Source organism: Rhipicephalus sanguineus, chromosome 7, assembly GCF_013339695.2.
Source record: "Rhipicephalus sanguineus isolate Rsan-2018 chromosome 7, BIME_Rsan_1.4, whole genome shotgun sequence".
NCBI lineage: Eukaryota > Metazoa > Arthropoda > Arachnida > Ixodida > Ixodidae > Rhipicephalus > Rhipicephalus sanguineus.
The window spans coordinates 156043412-156060020 of record NC_051182.1 but is presented as its reverse complement, the minus strand read 5'-3'; the positions used below and the strand labels follow the sequence as shown (position 1 = coordinate 156060020).

General features: G+C 46.5%; 1 long non-coding RNA gene across 1 annotated transcript; it reads right to left on the bottom strand.

Moving 5' to 3' along the window:
* Positions 1-471: 471 nt before the first annotated feature.
* LOC119400980 (uncharacterized) lies at positions 472-7461 on the bottom strand. The gene is made up of 2 exons (XR_005185336.1): positions 6896-7461; positions 472-870 (listed from the first exon to the last, which is right to left on the bottom strand). It is a non-coding gene; the product is annotated as an uncharacterized LOC119400980 (long non-coding RNA).
* Positions 7462-16609: the final 9148 nt, after the last annotated feature.

Genomic DNA, 16609 nt, shown 5'->3' with positions numbered 1-16609 from the left:
CCAACAGAGTACTGCCAGTATCCAAGCGATCTCATGGTATAACCGCCAGCGGCATATTTTCCCTAACCTAAGGCTACATTAGATATCGATCATCATTCTAAAGTGTTGAAAAGGGAAAAAGTAAACGTACGACTGAAGACGGGTGTATTATTAGAAATTCGCAAACACTGGCCTAATGCTGAGTAGTTTTGTAACGTAGAGCTTGACGTTCATGCATATAGCTTCCTCTAATGTGCTTGTTTCTTTTTCATTATGACAACAACAACAACAAAAAACGGACTACTTATGTACGATGGCAGTCACATGAATGAAAAAATAAAACAAAAATATAGAAACAGCTTGTGCACGAAGTTTAGGTGTGTGTCAGCCAACTCTAAATCTCTTAAAGCTATCTAAAACTATTTGGTTAAATGTAATTGTGCACCACTATGCCACTTTGCTACATTAAATTGACAACAAACAACACTGAGAGGAAGGAACAAAATATTATTTATTCAACCAACCAATCGATTAATCGTTCAGCCAAGGTATAGAATATGATGTAATTATTTTATTTCTCATGCTGCACTTTACCGCAGTAGTAAGCCCACTGTACTATAGTTTCTGTTAACTGGCGGCCTTCACATCCTTATGCAGTGTACATTATGAAAGCAACCATGGGAAATTGGTCACGTGGCTTCCACTTGGTCAAGTATTTAGCCCTAAAACCAAATGCTATTTAAATCGGGTGCAATAGGGAACGCGGATAAATATACTCCCTTGTTCCCAGCAGCTTGCATTCTGTAAATATGAGTTACTAAAGTAACGCTGCTTAGACATGCGCGCCGTTAGGAACATTTCGTTGCCTTTGGCGAATTGGCTTCCAGATATCTGTAACAGAAGCAAAATATGTTGGATGTTAGTTCTCGTTAAACATGTTCCTGTATTTCGCTGGACATAAACATTCATTCGTTCATTCATTCATTCCTTCATTACCAGTGGAAAGGTATGATATTCACAATAACCAGAATCCCTTCGACGTAATTAAAGATCAGGTGAGGTATGCTTACTACTGCATGTAAAACACGTCGTCCGCGTTAACTCTTCGGCGAGGTATTGAAAAACATGCCTCAACAATTGGTTAAGGTAACATAATTTTTTAGTAGAAAAGTTTTACAGAAGTACGACACAGTTACAGAAGAAGTATTCTGCCAACGAAACACTTCATACTCCTGGCATTTGCGTTAAGAAGAATGAAACGGTGCAACACAGGACGAGTGAGGGAACACATCCAGGCCCTCTGTTCCGTTACTCGGCGCCTGTCGCACTATATCATCGTCTTTTTATGATGCACCAACTTGACCCTATGAACACACTGTGAACGTGCAACAGGATTGCCTTCGTGATTGTAAAGAGCGATTTCCGCACTTTACATAAGCGCTGCGCAAGGGTGCTTGCACGGGCTTTAGAGAGTATTGATTGTGTTGGCTTGTCAGTGCATAGCTTTACGAGACATTTGGCTCACGGTTAAAATGAAAGAAAAAGAATAGACAGAACGAGCGCAATACTCTCAACTAATTTTATTTCTGGACGCACGCGTTATACATAGCCACCAGAATATACATGTACAAAAAAAAGTACACTTGCCCGTCGTCTAGGGATACTATCAAATTTAGAAATGACAACGCCGGCCACGAAAATGTAGGAGATAGTAAAATATAGAATTTCCTGCACGTATTTCGGCACGTGCGGCAAGAGTACTGGTTGTCAGGATGTATGCCGTAGTGCTTATATGTACTGAGTCCTTTGTGAAATAAATCAGTTCCGGTTTGGGCGCTCTTTCGGCCCATTACTTTTCTTTCTGCGACTTTAACCTGTTGGCATTTCCGTTACGAAGCTTACACGGGCTATTACGTTAAAATCAAATATACTGACTCCTGAGGGATCAGCGTAGACAGCAATACCGCGGGTATATGCATCTGCTGTACATAAATTGGTGTTTTATTCGGGAAAGAAGAATATGCGTAAAAAACTGGGCCAACAAAAACAAATCAGCAACATCCACTTGCACGTCACTTGTGGCATTGAATAGCCAGGTGCCCAACAGTGCCTTTTTCTACTCTATTCGCAGGCTTTTGCCATGCAAGCAATTCGCTCTACAATAATAAAAATGTAGACACATAATTCGATGACATATTACAAGTTTAGATCATATTTCAACATCGCGTTGCATGTATTTCTCTGGGAAAACAAATATATTGCGCCATATTACGACACGGCGATCTTCCATACGCCCTGAGAGTTTTTATAGCGTTCGATACGTCTTTTTGATATATTTTGGGCCAGAAAGGCACTGTAGTACGCAAACAGAGCGTCGTAGCTTTTAACAGCGGAGCGTTTCTAGGGCTTGGTCCGACTACAGATGAGTAGAGGTGTGCGAATATTACACGAATGAATGAATGAAATAAACTTTTAATTTGCCAAAACAGTGCCCCCGAGCTCTTGAGCTTGGGGTCACCCTAGGTGGGAGAGTCCCTTAGTCCAGGAATCCTCTGGCCGCGATCGCCTCCCGGGCCCTGGCGACGAGTCCTCGTTGGTCTTCTAGGTCCCGTGCGGAGATCTTGGCCTCCCACGTCTCGGCGAGGAGGTTGTTGCGTGCGGTCGTTGCGGGCTTGTTATCGACATCTTGGTGGCGCCACGGGCACTCAGTATGAGGTGTGCCAGTGTGTCGGGAACGTCGCAGAACGGGCAGTGGTATGCATGAAGCGTCGGGTAGATGCGATGTAGCAGGATACCGTGCGTGTACGTGTTGCTTTGTAGTCTTCGGAATGCTGTTGTTTCTTCTTTAGTCAGCTTGGGGTGAGGTGGCGGGTACACCCTGCGAGCTAGGCGATGGTGTTGCAGTATGGCGTTATACGTCGGGGGTATGGTCTCCACTTCTGTGCAGCGCTGGCTATCCGCGGTTAGGGCGAGGCGGTGAGGGAGGCCCGGTTGACGTGACCGTGGGCCGCGGTGTGAGCCGCTTCGTTTCCCTCGAGCCCCTCGTGCCCCGGCACCCATACTACGCAGGTGTAAGGAAGCGGAGTGCTGCTCTTACTCAGAATTTTGAGTGCCTCAATTGAGATTCGGCCTCGCGTGTAATTGCGGACAGCAGATTGGGAGTCTGTGAAGACTACGAGCGCGTCCGTGCTTGTCGTTGTGGCGAGGGCGATCGTCGCTTCTTCCGCCGCCTCGGAGCTCCGCACCCTGACGGTGGCAGATGCCAGCTCCTTTCCTCCTGCGTTGACTACGCTTAAAGCCTAGGCGTTTTTGCCCGGGTATTTAGCCGCGTCGACGTAACGAGCGTCTGAATCGTGCTGGTGTCGTCTTCGGATCATGTCGACTCGAGCGCTTCGTCGTTTCCGATGATACTCGGGATGCATATTACGCGGCACTTGGACGATGCTCAGTGAGTCTTGGAGGTATGGCGCGCAAGGACCGATCTGCCAGTCGACGTGAGCCTCAGTCTCTCGAGTTGACTGGTCCGTTGTGCTTCTACCACCTCTTGCCAGGTGTTGTGCACCCCCATTCTGAGGAGTCTGGTGGTCGACACCATCGGAGGTAGCCCCATGGCGAGCTTCGTAGCTTTGCGGATGAGCACATTCAGCTTATCGACTTCAGATGTCTTGAGAGCGAGGTACGGAGTTCCGTAAGTAATTCTGCTGGTTAGAAGAGCTTGCACGATTCTTAGGGTACCTTGTTTCTTCAAACCACTGCGTCGATTGGCGACTCTCCTTACGAGGTGTGTGAGTTGGAAAATCGTGTGTTGAAGTCGAGGAAGCCTGGTGGCCCCTGATCCGTCGCGGTGTAGGTGCAAGCCGAATACTCGAAGCGAGGCGACCTTCTTTATTTGCACCCCGTGGAGGGTGACGCAAGAGAAAAATAATCGAATAACGAATCGAATAGCGTTTTATTCGACTCGGTACTCGAATAGAATAGTGCATATTCTAAATACGGAATACTTTTCGAATAGCCAGCAACAACGAAAAGTGCTCCAAGGAATAAAACGTCAAAACAGCGAGGGGTAACTAACTTTTCTTGTTTGTGTCGGCGTGCATCGTCGTCTGCTGTCGTGACGGTCCATTTGCTTGAGCGCAAGAGAGGGCGCCACCGCCTTAGCGCTCGCCGTGTGGCGAGAGAGAGCGAATAACGCGAGTTGATTATGGAAACGCTCTTTCTGCGATGAACGCTGAACTACCAGCTCGCAAGGAACGAGAACGTGCCCTCGCCCGCGAGAGACAACGCGGACGCAGGCAGCATCTGTTAGCGAGTTTCTTGATTGAAAAAACCGACTGCTCACGCTGCACAACCGTTCACCGCCCACCCCGTATATATAGGCAGTGCGGGGCAGTTTCGAAGATACATGTATCTTAGATACTATCTTAGATACTCCTTGGGTGTCTTGTATCTGTCTCGCGATACGTCTCTGCAAACGAGTATCTGTACCTGTATTTGCGATATATTCAATAATGTATCGTGTATGTTAAAATACAAGATACTACTATAGAAACACCACCGTGCGAAACAACAAGCGTCCATTTGAATTTTGGTTCTCTAGCTGATATTGCTGCCACTAAGTCACCTGAATAAAACTAACGACAGTGAACATCTTTTATACTTCTGCCAGAGTGCTCCAGTGAGCACAGGCGATGAGGTGTACGCGTCCCTATTGGTGGAGCAGAGTTGCGGGATGGCACTCGAGCCATTCTCGACAAAAACAAGCGCGCGAACGTCTACGCCCTGTCCAGCTTTTGTTTTCCCGATGTTTTCTTTCTTTTTAGTTGCGTGGATGCCATGACACTTGGTAGCCGCTGTGCCGTGGTGCGTACTACAATGCATGCGGTGTCTTTCCCACAAATTCTCACGCAGCTATACTGTCGTTATCGGAGTTTGCCTTCGTGGTGCATCGTTGCAAAGTCTCAAGAATACAAGAATGGGGCTGCTTTGCGTCTCGCGGCTTTCACACATCAACGTTTTGAAAGATCTTTTGGATGTAAGCTTGACTTACACACGATGAGATTGACTTACATGCAAATAAGATTCGAACAACCATAGCATTATCGGTGCCGATGCTAGATGCAACAGAACAAGAAAATACGTAACACATTACATATTGATGTAATGAAGGAAAGAAGATGGCTTTTAAGGGCTCGTTTTTCTTTGTTAGACACAATAGTAGCGCGAACTAACAGACAATAATGCCAAGGAAAGTATAGGAGATGTTATTTGTAATAAGTGGAATATAATTGTGAAGAAAGTAAAGTGGACGAAAAGATAACTTGCCGCCGGCGGGGACCGAACCTGCGACCTTCGAATAACGCGTCCGATGCTCTACCACTGAGCTACGGCGGCGGCCATCCTCTCGTCCACTTTATAGGGTATATGTGTGCATTTAAACCTAGGAGTGTTAGTCAGCGCCGATTGCCGCCATGGTTGCGATCGGCGCTGATCAAGCCATAACGCCTAAACATGAGTGGGTGTCCGTCTCGCGTATTACGCTCCGCTTTCTAGACACACCCATAGATGGCGTAACTGCCTCCGTCGCTAAAGAAGAGGTAGCCGCTCAGTGAAGCGGAGAAGGGCGGCTCGAGCGTGTATAGAGCCTAACGTCACTGTAGCAGAGGCGGGTGTGACAAAGGATTCCACACGTCGTTTTCGGTGCATATCCACTCTACAAATAACATGACTACATACACGCACACAAAATCTCAAAATATCACAGAAAATCACATGAAATCACAAGGGAAACACAGGAGAACCACAGTTCTACTGTTTCTGAAGGTTTCACACTGGGTGAAACTGGGGTAAGCTTTTTCCGGACCATATGATCTATGAGCTGTTATCAAAAGTATAAATTTTGCTTTCGCCATTCAAAGAGCCTGAAGCATTATGAGCTGAAAAGTTAAAAATGTTTTGTAAGGCGCAGTATGTGTGATTTGTTTAACACACTGCATAGAAGAGTACGTCTGAAAATTAATATGCATAAAACTAAAGTAATGTGGAACAATCTTGGCAGAGAACAGCGCCTTGCGATAGGGGGCGAGACACTGGAAGTTGTAAAGCAGTACGTCTACTTAGGACAGGTAGTAACCGCGGAGCCGAACCATGAGAGTGAAATAACTAGAAGAATAAGGATGGGATGGGGCTCATTCGGCAAACATTATCAAATCATGAATGGTTGTCTACCACTATCCATCAAGAGGAAGGTATATAACAGCTGCATCTTACCGGTACTTACCTACGGAGCAGAAACCTGGAGACTTACAAAGAGGGTTCAATTTAAATTGAGGACGACGCAGCGAGCGATGGAAAGGAAAATGATAGGTGTAACCTTAAGAGACAGGAAGAGAGCAGAGTGGGTCATGGAACAAACAGGGGTTAAGGATATCATAGTTGAAATCAAGAAGAAGAAAAGAAATGGATATGGGCCGGGCACGTAGCACATCGGCAGGATAACCGGTGGTCATTAAGGGTAACTGACTGGATTCCAAGAGATGGCAAACGCGTGAGGGGGAGACAGAAAATTAGGTGGGTAGATGAGATGAAGAAGTTTGTAGGTATAACGTGGCAGCAGAAAGCACAGGACCGGGTTGATTGGCGGAACATGGGAGAGGCCTTTGCCCTGCAGTGGGCGTAGACAGGCTGGTGGTGATGATGATGATGATGTGTAGTGGGCTATTTATCGATAAACAGACGCAAATCCACGTTCCCTGTCCTACGAATCGCAATGTAGGGGAACTAACAAACCAGAAAGGCAGAAAGCTTTCTGTGATAGTCGTCACGTAACAAGCACGCCTAAGCTCGGAATGATAGTCTGAAAATATGTGCTTTTAAGGCAGTGTTATGAATAATTAAAAAAAAAAGATGTATTGCATACCTGGTTCTGCATTTCGGCGCTGACGAAGTCGTCCGTATTGTGGGTGGTTGTTTTGGGAATGATGAACATGGTTGTGCGGTGGCTGGTGGAGCTGCTGTTGGTGTTGATGGCGTTGTTGGGGAGAGTGCGAATGATGAGATCCTGGTGTAACTTGTCTTCCGGTATTTGATAGGCCTGAAGAGCTCGACGTCAATGTATGACGGGGAAGCGGAGAAGCGTGTGTGCGTAGAGAGCATAGATCATTTATCGCCGACGTTAATATGATTATCGTGGTCAAACCAACCAGAAAGTGGGAACCCAGATATTTCCTCATAGCTAGAATATGCCAGAGATTCCGAAGCACAAATTCGCTATGGTGGCTGCTATAGCAATATCGAAAGAATATATACAGAATACTGTTTTCATTCTTCCATCTTGCTGACTTTCTATTTGCGGTAGCCCTCTCTGCGTGCACCTTAACCCTCTTTGCATAAATGAAAATGGAAATGGTTCTAGTCTTAGCCAATCCGTCTTCTATGAACAACTCCGCGTAAGCGCTGTGATGCTCAGAATATCATGAGAGCATGCTCGGCACTGCGGGTGTTCGGCGGAGCATACAATCGCCTAGGACGCTCCATCTTGATCTTGATATTGTGTCATTTGCTACCGCCAACGGCAACACAATAAACAGTAAAAAGGCTAAAGATCCTTCGTCCGTTTTTCGCGCTCCTATACAATGAGGTGATATGTATTCCAGAAAAAAGATATCAGTGGGTGTTTCAGGTGGTATTTTCGAATTGTCTTCAGTGATTGTCGTGATTCCGTGAATTTCTAGGCCCAGTAGTGGTACAGCGGTTTTCTTCACACGCACACACTTATTCGTGTTTGCGGCCACAAAATTAAATACGTGTATGGCTATGCATTATTTTTCGACAGTAGCCAATTCGCGGTCCACAATGTAGAATTTCCTCGAACCCGAAAAGCAGCAGGGAGTTTCCGACTAGTGCTGTTTCGCTCACATCTAGAGACCAGATTGTATTCGCAACAAAATACGCGGCCTTCGAGGCTACAAAGTCACACTAACATCCGCAGAACTGAGCCTGAGTAATTTTTTCAGGTTGAGAAACAAGAGCAAATTGGTTGCCAAATTGCGGATTGGCGAAAAGTGATGTTTGGTGTACTTGTGCGCAGCATTAAACCAAGAATACCTTTCTTGTGGACGCTTGGTTTCTTTTTTGAATGGTCACGCTTCGTCGTTCTCTTGAATATTTTCTTTGTTAATCTTGAGAGTCTGCTAAAATCAGCGTGTGAGAGTGGTAAGATTTCTGTACGGCAGGGAAGCAGTGGATAACAAGGCGGTGTCAGGGCTCGCCGGAGCTTGCATTCAGTGTCCACCGACTAGGAACACTCTTCAGATGGCGCGGGGCTGCCCAGAAAACTGGCGAATCGAGTGACCGTGTCGATGCGCATGTCTTCACGGTGATAGCTCAAGGGATCTCTTTCTCTGTGTGCGGTGTCCAACGCAGAGTGCTGGGTATTCCATACATAGAACTCGAAAATTAGACACCAACCATATACTAATCATGGAAGTCGCAAGCTCGCCCTTACGTCAAGTCTAAAAAAAAACAGACAATCGGTGCATTTCAGTACGATGAGAATATCAGGCTTTACATTATCTGGTTTAATCTACATGAAATACGTAGATCGTCGCTCCCTACAAATTAACTTGCTTGTCTGTTTGAAGTGTGAAGTGGCGTAGTAGTAGTATTACTAGATAGAGCAAACCAAGGATTCGCTCTGGAAATAAGAGCGCCGCAAGATGAATTATATATACTGCACGCTGTGCTATTAATTTTATGATTGACAATTTCTAAAAAAAATAATATTTTGAGAGAAGGTACTTTTGTTACTCAGAAAATTCCTCATTTAAGTTTGTCTGAAGAAGTTATCTACGCACTTATCTGCCGGTTGCTATTGGAACGCCATCAATCTTGAAGCGACACTTATTGTTACTAAAATTTCAACTATTATTTTTGCTATTTCGATTTAACTTTTGAAATTTTTGTGTTGCTTAACGCGACGCTGTCGCTGCGGAGAAAGCTGGATCATTCAATTCTGGCGAAACAGCTGCAGCTCAAGACAATACTCGCATTGCGTTTTGAGCAGATCTCCTTGCCGTTCCAGAAGCATCTCGAGAAAATACATTGCGGGCCTATTGTGCCATCTGTGGAGACGACATAAAATCATCCCAGCCTGTGAGGCAAAACTTTCAACAATACCTGAAGCGAAGAGCTCACCGTTGCTACTTTAACCGCTGCTAGGGCGCATCGATGTCAGCGTTCGTTTGTTTGGAGGAATGCTGGCATCAAGGCACCCTAACTGCTGCTGGAGTTATTGGACGCCGACCTAGCCACATTGGCTTAACCTCAGCTCCCCCTCCCGTTTCTAAGAAAGCTTAGTTTCTTCTCCCCCTAGTTAATAAAGAGAGCGTGCACATTAATTGTAAGTGCGTTGTCTTTGCGTCGGTAGGAGAGGGTCGGCTAAGTGTGACAACGGCGCTCTATCTTCGCGGTTTAGATTTAAGAGCGTTAATTCTGAATGGGAAAGCGATGAAGGAAAACCAGCATCTACACCAGAACGAACTTTCTCTGAGCCAGCACATGAAAATAGCACGGATCTCATCTATTGTAGGAGTTCAGGACTGGGTTTAGCCAAAGTATTATTAAGAAAAAAAGTTTCATATTTTTTCTCCTGCCCTGGTGCTCGATGCACGCTGACAGGTATTAACATTAACGCCGTCATCATTATATTACTTTCATCATAATTTCATTGCTTTCATGTTAGAGTTCCAAAAGTCATCTAGTGCCCGGTTCAGGGAAATAATCAATCAAATAGAAGTGTATTTTCCTCTTTTTCGCCATGTTCTGGTCCATTGATGCAGGCTGAGAGGCATGATTCACCTGTGCGGGACATTGCGCAACAAGCAGCCAATATTTTGCGTAGACGTATGATGTGGAACATCCGAAATTAACAATAACGCCGTCAACTTTATTCTTTCCATCATAATTTATTTTCTTTATGCGAGATTTAGCATTATATTGTTCGGATGTCATCAATAAACTTTCAAGAAAAATTGTTAACTTACCAGTCTTGAGCTGCTTTGAAAATGGTTGCCTTATTATTCAAAAACAATTCGAACAATATTCGATTTGTATTCGAATTCATTCGGTGTTATCGCTATTTATATTCGCATACAATTCGGTTCTAAATTCACTATTCGCACTCGCCTAAAGATGAGTGAGTGTACGTAATGGGCAAAAAACAGCGCGCAGACGGACGGGACGAAGAAAGGGAAACACAGAACAAGCGCTGACTCTCAACTGTGGTTTATTAGGCATATGCAAATTATTTATACACAAATGATAAGCATCAAGAACATGCGCAGAGGAGCTGGCAAGGTACCTTAACAAGGAAAAAACGAAAAGAAAACTACTTTTTAACATCGTGATGAGACTGCGCAGGAGCGACCAAAGATCAAACGAACATTCAACTGATTAAGTTTACTTCTTTTTCGTGTAAAGAAACCGATGTTTGGCTGACGCAGAACTCTCCTTTTTTAATGTAGAAAGCTTCCACAAGTTCCCGTGTCGTTTGATCACCGTGCCTAAAGAGCACAGTCGTGTCACTGAACAATGGCTTGCACCCACACTTGTTGCAGTGCGAAGGCAGGTTGGCATACGTGCATGTCTTGAAGGTTGCGGAATGTTCTTTTAGCCGTACATAGAGGCAGCGCCCCGTTTGCCCGATGTACACTTTTAGGGGCGAAGCTCCTTAAGGCGGCACCCGTTCGTCCCTCGTAGTCGTCGTGGTCGTAGTAGTGAGTAACAAGTCTTACGCTTTGACCTCCAAGGTGGTGTCGGTGGGAGATTTCTCCTGTGCGTTGTTGAACAATAAAAAATTCGCAGCGTGCGCGTTAACTAAAAGCCGAATTCTTCTGTCTCTCATTCCCCATTAGCAGCCATTGGCATGTTCCAGTAGGAAACGTTAGTAGAAGTAGAAGTGTAAGTGTTAGCTAAAAGCCGACTTCTTCTGTCTCTCATTGCCATTAGCAGCCATTGTTTACCTCCAAGGTATTGCCTGGTGAGATTTCTCCTGTGCGTGATTAAACAATAAAAATTTTGTTCAAAACGCCGTTGATTGATGAAATAAACCAACGAAAGACGCCAGATGTTTTGTAAAAGCAGAACGAAAGAACGCCAGATGTTTTTCTTAAAGTGTAGTAGTAGTAGTTGCATGTAGCCACCTCGCCCGATCGTCAACGGGCGAGGTGGACCGGCAACGGCGCGAGGACCCTGCCGTACGAGAGTTAAATCACACTAAAAGGCATACTTTGCGGGCGATACACTCTAGTGAGCTTTCAACTTTTCGTCTTAATGTACATGATAAAGAAATTATTTCTACGAAAAACGCAAGGCACACCTTGAGCAATATGTTTGGTTTTGGGACGCTAAATGGAACCATGAGGCGATGCGAAGCCGGAGCACTTGCACGATCGCGTTCCGTTGGCTTTCGTTGGGCATGCTACCGACCTCGCGTCGTGGAACGCGCGTCCTGTCTTCCCTCTAGCCTTGCCTTTAATTCGCACAGGGCGTGCGGGGAATGCGGTCGCTCTTGGCGCTCTTTCGCTCGGGAGCGGACTTCTTCCTTGCCTTTCACCGATCACAAGTGATAATGAAGGGACCACGTAAACCAACAGTACAATAAAAGTTTGATGTTTAATATATACACGATGTTTCACACTCTTTATATTATGTACTGGGCGCATTTCACGGAAGAGTTTCACGGTTTACAGATGATTCCCTCCGTAGCTTCGCCCCACTCATCATCATTCACCCCGTGGATATGCTGTGATTTTTTTTACAGGTTAAGGGTATTTTGTACACTACCCCTTGTGCACAAGGCATTGCTGCGTCCCTGTGCTTCACACCGCATTTAATTTCGCTAGACCTTCTTTTATCACGCTTTTTGTTCACCATCGGGCACAATTTTCCTAACTTATTTTTGGCTGAAAATAGTACTTGAACATCGTAACGCGACGCCACATTTTTTAACCCATGTGCCATTTTGTGCTTGTAGGGCATAGTGGCACATTTTATGGCCGCTCTTTTTCTACATTTTTTTTGTCCCTTCTTAATCTGACGCACTAGTCCTTCGCAGACGGAAGTGATTACAGGAGTCGGGAACCCGGCTGCCTGAAGGCGACCCACCTGATCAGAAAAGCTTTTTTCCCCCTGGTGACTACACGACTTCCTAATCGCGGCGCCGAGGCTTGACGTAGCGATGCCCTTCTTTACTATTTTAGAGTGCCCCGACTTATAATTAAGGAGTGGTTTGACAGACCTGGGGTTATACGCCCAACAAGGGTGGTTGTTAGAAAAGGTCTGCGCGCTGTTTTTTGCCCATTATGTATCACCAACTAGCCCAACTTTCAGTCCTGCTGCTGAGTGTACGTCTCGCATGTTACGCTCCGGTTCCCACATACACCCATATATGGCGTAACTGGCTCGGTTACGCCAAGTGCCCTTTTTCCTTTCTACTCTTTTAGTTGTCCCTACCTTTTATTTTACTGTATATGGTAGGCAGCAGGGCGTCCTGTTAGCTAGGGCGTGGTTTACACGCCCAGCCGATTTAAAGGGTTGCCCACATCACCATCATTATCATCATCGGAAGAAGAGATTGCCACACAGTGAAGCTGGTAAGGATGGCTCGAGCGTGTATAGGGCCTAACGTCACTGTAGCAAGGGCAGGTATGACATAGGCTGCCACAGGTCGTTTCCCGTGCATCTCTACTGTAAAAATAACAAAATTATAGACACGCACACAAACTCGCGAAACATCACAGAAAATCATGGAAAATCACAAGGGAAACACATGAGAACCGCCGTTCTACTGTTTTTGCAGATTTTGCACCAGGTGGAATTGGCGCAAGTTTTTGTCGCAATGAAGGAGCCCCATGAGCTGCTGTCGAAAATATCAATTTCGCGTTTGCCATTCAGACAACCTGAAGCACTATGGGCTGCAAATCTAAACGTGCTTCGCAAGGCGTAGTGTGTTCGATTTCTTTAACACACTAAAGGCGTTGCGGCATATTGGTTGATAAATAAAGGCAAATTCAGGTTCCCTGCTATAGGAATTGCACTGTACGTAAACTAAGAAAGCAGAAAAGCAGAAAAGATTTTGTGATAGTCGTCACCGACAAGCACGCATAATTGCGGAACGATAGTTTGAACAAACGTGCTTGTAAGACAGTGGTATGAGTAATTAAAAAATCACACCATCTCCCGCTAAAGGGGATCATGAGGCGATGCGAAGTAGCGTTTCGGCATGTCGAGCCCGCGTTTCAGAGGGGGAGTGGAGAAAGGAAGGGAAGTGGAAAGGGGATGGGAGATGAGAGAGGGGAAGTGGAGAAGGCAGGGGAGAGGGGAGTGGAGAAGTGGAGAGGGGAGTGGAGAGGGGGAGTGGGGAAGAGGTGTGTGGAGAGGGCTTGCGCATGCGCAGTAAGGGTCACGTCAACAGGGACACGCCAATAGCAATGAGAGGACCGCGTCCTCTCATTGGTATTGCTGTAGCAAAACAGCCATTTGGGCTAGTTGGTAACGGTTCATATCTTAAAGCAAAAAGGCTTCTGAGAGGACAGCACCCATAGCAAAAAATTGGCCGCGTATCTGCGTGCTTCGCTGCAAATGTCGTCTAAAGACGATAGAAGAGGCGCTGTGTGAGATATGGACGCCATATGGCAATACGTCGGGAAACATGAGTGCTGTGTTGCGGGCTGGTAGTCCCGGCGCAGCGGCAGGCGAAGACCGGCGGTGACCAACGCGACCGGTGGGGACGCCGGCCAGCCCGAACACGCTGTTTGGCGTGATGCGCCGAAGGAGAAGAAACGTCTGCACTCAACGAGTACTCTCCACAAACTCTCTTACTTACACGTCGCCTGGGTAAAACAGGAATGCCAGAGCGGCGCCCCCTGTCATTCGTACAATGCAATACTTAACCGAAACCGAAACACAACATGAGCTTGTGCAGAGGGCACGGAGGAAGAGAAGTTTCAGTGCAGTCGCATTTTCAGCGCACCTTAAGAAACTAGGGTTGTAAGATTGTAGGGCGAGTAGGGCCAGAAGGACCGTCACGACGAAAGCCTCCCTCCTCAGTCGTATTCGCCTGGAACGTTGGTGTGGCTTCGCGTTCCCTCCTCCGCTCCTGGCCTTTCCACAAAGCTACTGCCTAAGTACGAAGGCCCCTACCGCGTCCTACGTCAAGCATCTCCAGTTACCTATATGATTGAGCCTGTTCTATCATCTACGGACCGCAGTCGTCGCGGCCGCGAGACTGTTCACGTCGATCGACTGAAGCCGCATTATGACCCACCAGTTGTACCTGTTCCTTAGGTCGCCAGGATGGCTCCGTTTCCGCGGGGGAGTGATTTGTAACATGGTAGGGCGCAGACAAGAACGCCTGCGAAAGAAGAAGACGAAGACGGTTGTTGTTGGCGCTCGCGCTTGCTCGGCTTGGACCGCTGATCGCTTCAGCTGTGGTAATCTTTTAATAAACGCGTTACTGTCTCAACGTTAAACGCATACCATCAAGGTCTTTAAAATTGTGTATCTATGTATTTTCTATTAAAGGAACACACCGCCTAATACTTACCTAATGATGTTACGCCTCCTATATGCGTAATATTTACTTTTTGTCCGACAACGTTCGCAAGTATGAACAGCCGTACCAGTTCAAGATGGGTGGGCGGTAAGCAAGTGGTTCAACTTTGGCCGGTTGGTTGAATCGGGTGACGTGCCGACAAACAGAAAACAGAAAGACAGGCCAAAATTTCTGCGTTTAAGTTCCCCAAGAAAGACTATCGTCTTTAAAACAGTGCTTTAAATGCCCTGGCTGCGGTGCGGTACCGACGTTATTTCACGTAACGCTGGAATGTCAGCGTCCACCAGCCAGGCGCTCTCCCATCTCCTCTCCTATTCCAACCTTGCAAGACTGGGAGGCCATGCTGCGTGACGGAAGCCCGAGTGGCCAGCGGGCGTTGGTCCGTCGGGCACGAGACGCGGCAGCGGCTGTTGGAGCTCTGGACTGAGGGCCCCACCCGACAGTTCTCAATACTTCTAATAAAAGTTTTTCTTTCTCTCTCTCTCCTGAGCCAACGCGGCGTCTTATTTGTCACTCGGAGAAGTCGCCGTGGCGTTGTCTTTCGCGGGCGAGCGTGCGTTCTCGCGAGCTTTTCCTGAGTGAACGCGCCGTCTTATTTGCCAATTGCTTTACCGTGACAGCAGACGACAGGAGACACCGTTACGCGATACAATGACAGGAAACGCCGACAGCACGAGCACATAAGGCGCATCGCACCTAAAGGAGACGTATTGCATACCTGGTTCTGCATTTCGACGTTGACGAATTTGTCCGAGTTGTGGATGGTTGTCTTGGTGTTGGCCATGGTTGGGGTGCGTATGGGGATGCGAATGGTGGTGCTGCTGTTGCTGTTGATTGGGTTGTTGAGGAATGTGCGAATTATGAGATCCTGATGTGACTTGTCCGGTATTTGTTCGACCTGAAGAGTTCGACCTCAATGTATGACGGGGAAGCGGAGAAGCGTGTGTGCATGAAGAACATAGATCTTTTATCGCCGACGTGATTATGATTATCGCGGTCAAACCAACCAGAAAGTGGGAACCCAGATATTTCCCCATAGCTAGAATATTCCAGGGATCCTAAAGCACAAATTCGCTGTTGTGTTCGCTATAACGATATAGAATGAATATATACAGAATACTCTTTCCATTCTTCCTTCTTGCTGGCTTTATATTTGATATAGCCCTCTTTGCGTGCATATTAACCCTCATTGTATAAATGGAAATGTGAAGTGGTCCTATTCTTAGTCGGTCGGTCTCCTATGAACAACTCCGCGTAAATTGTGATGCTCCGCATATCAGGAGAGCATGCGTGGCACAGTGGGTATTATGCAGAGCGTATACAGTCGCCTACGGAGCTCCATTGTGTTTTCGATCTTGCGTCATTTACTACCGCCAACGTGAACACAATAAACGGTAAAGGGGCTAAAAATCCTTCGTCGGTTTTTCGTGCTCCTATATACAACGAGGGGTTATGTATTCCAGAATAAAGCTCTCTGTGCGTGTTTCAGCTGGTGTTTTTGAGTTCTGTCTCGAGTGATTGTCGTGCTTCCGTGAATGTTTAGGCCTAGTAGTGGTAGATCAGTTTTCTTGAAGCCCTTGTTCGTGTTTTGTGCAAAAAAATTAAGTACGTGTATCTCTACGCACTATTTTTCGACGGTAACCTATTCGCGTTTTAGAGCGAAACGCCTTAGTGTCTCGGCATGTCGGCGTGCATCGTCGTGTGCTGTCGTTACGGTCCATTTGGTTGAGTACAAGAGAGGGCGCCACCGCCTCAGCGCTCGCCGTGTGGCGAACGGCGCGCGTTGACTATATAAACGCTCTTTCTGCGATGAAAGCTGAATTACCAGCTCACAAAGAACGCGCCCTCACCCGTCTGTTAGCGAGTTTGTGTACTGAAAAAAAAAAAAAAAACTACTGCTCGCGCTGCACAACCGTTCACCGGCCACCGCGTATATATAGGCACTGGATCTTGACCTGCATTGTAGGGCCGGTGGCAGATACTCTTGTGCGCAGTTGAACAATAAAGATTCGCAGCATT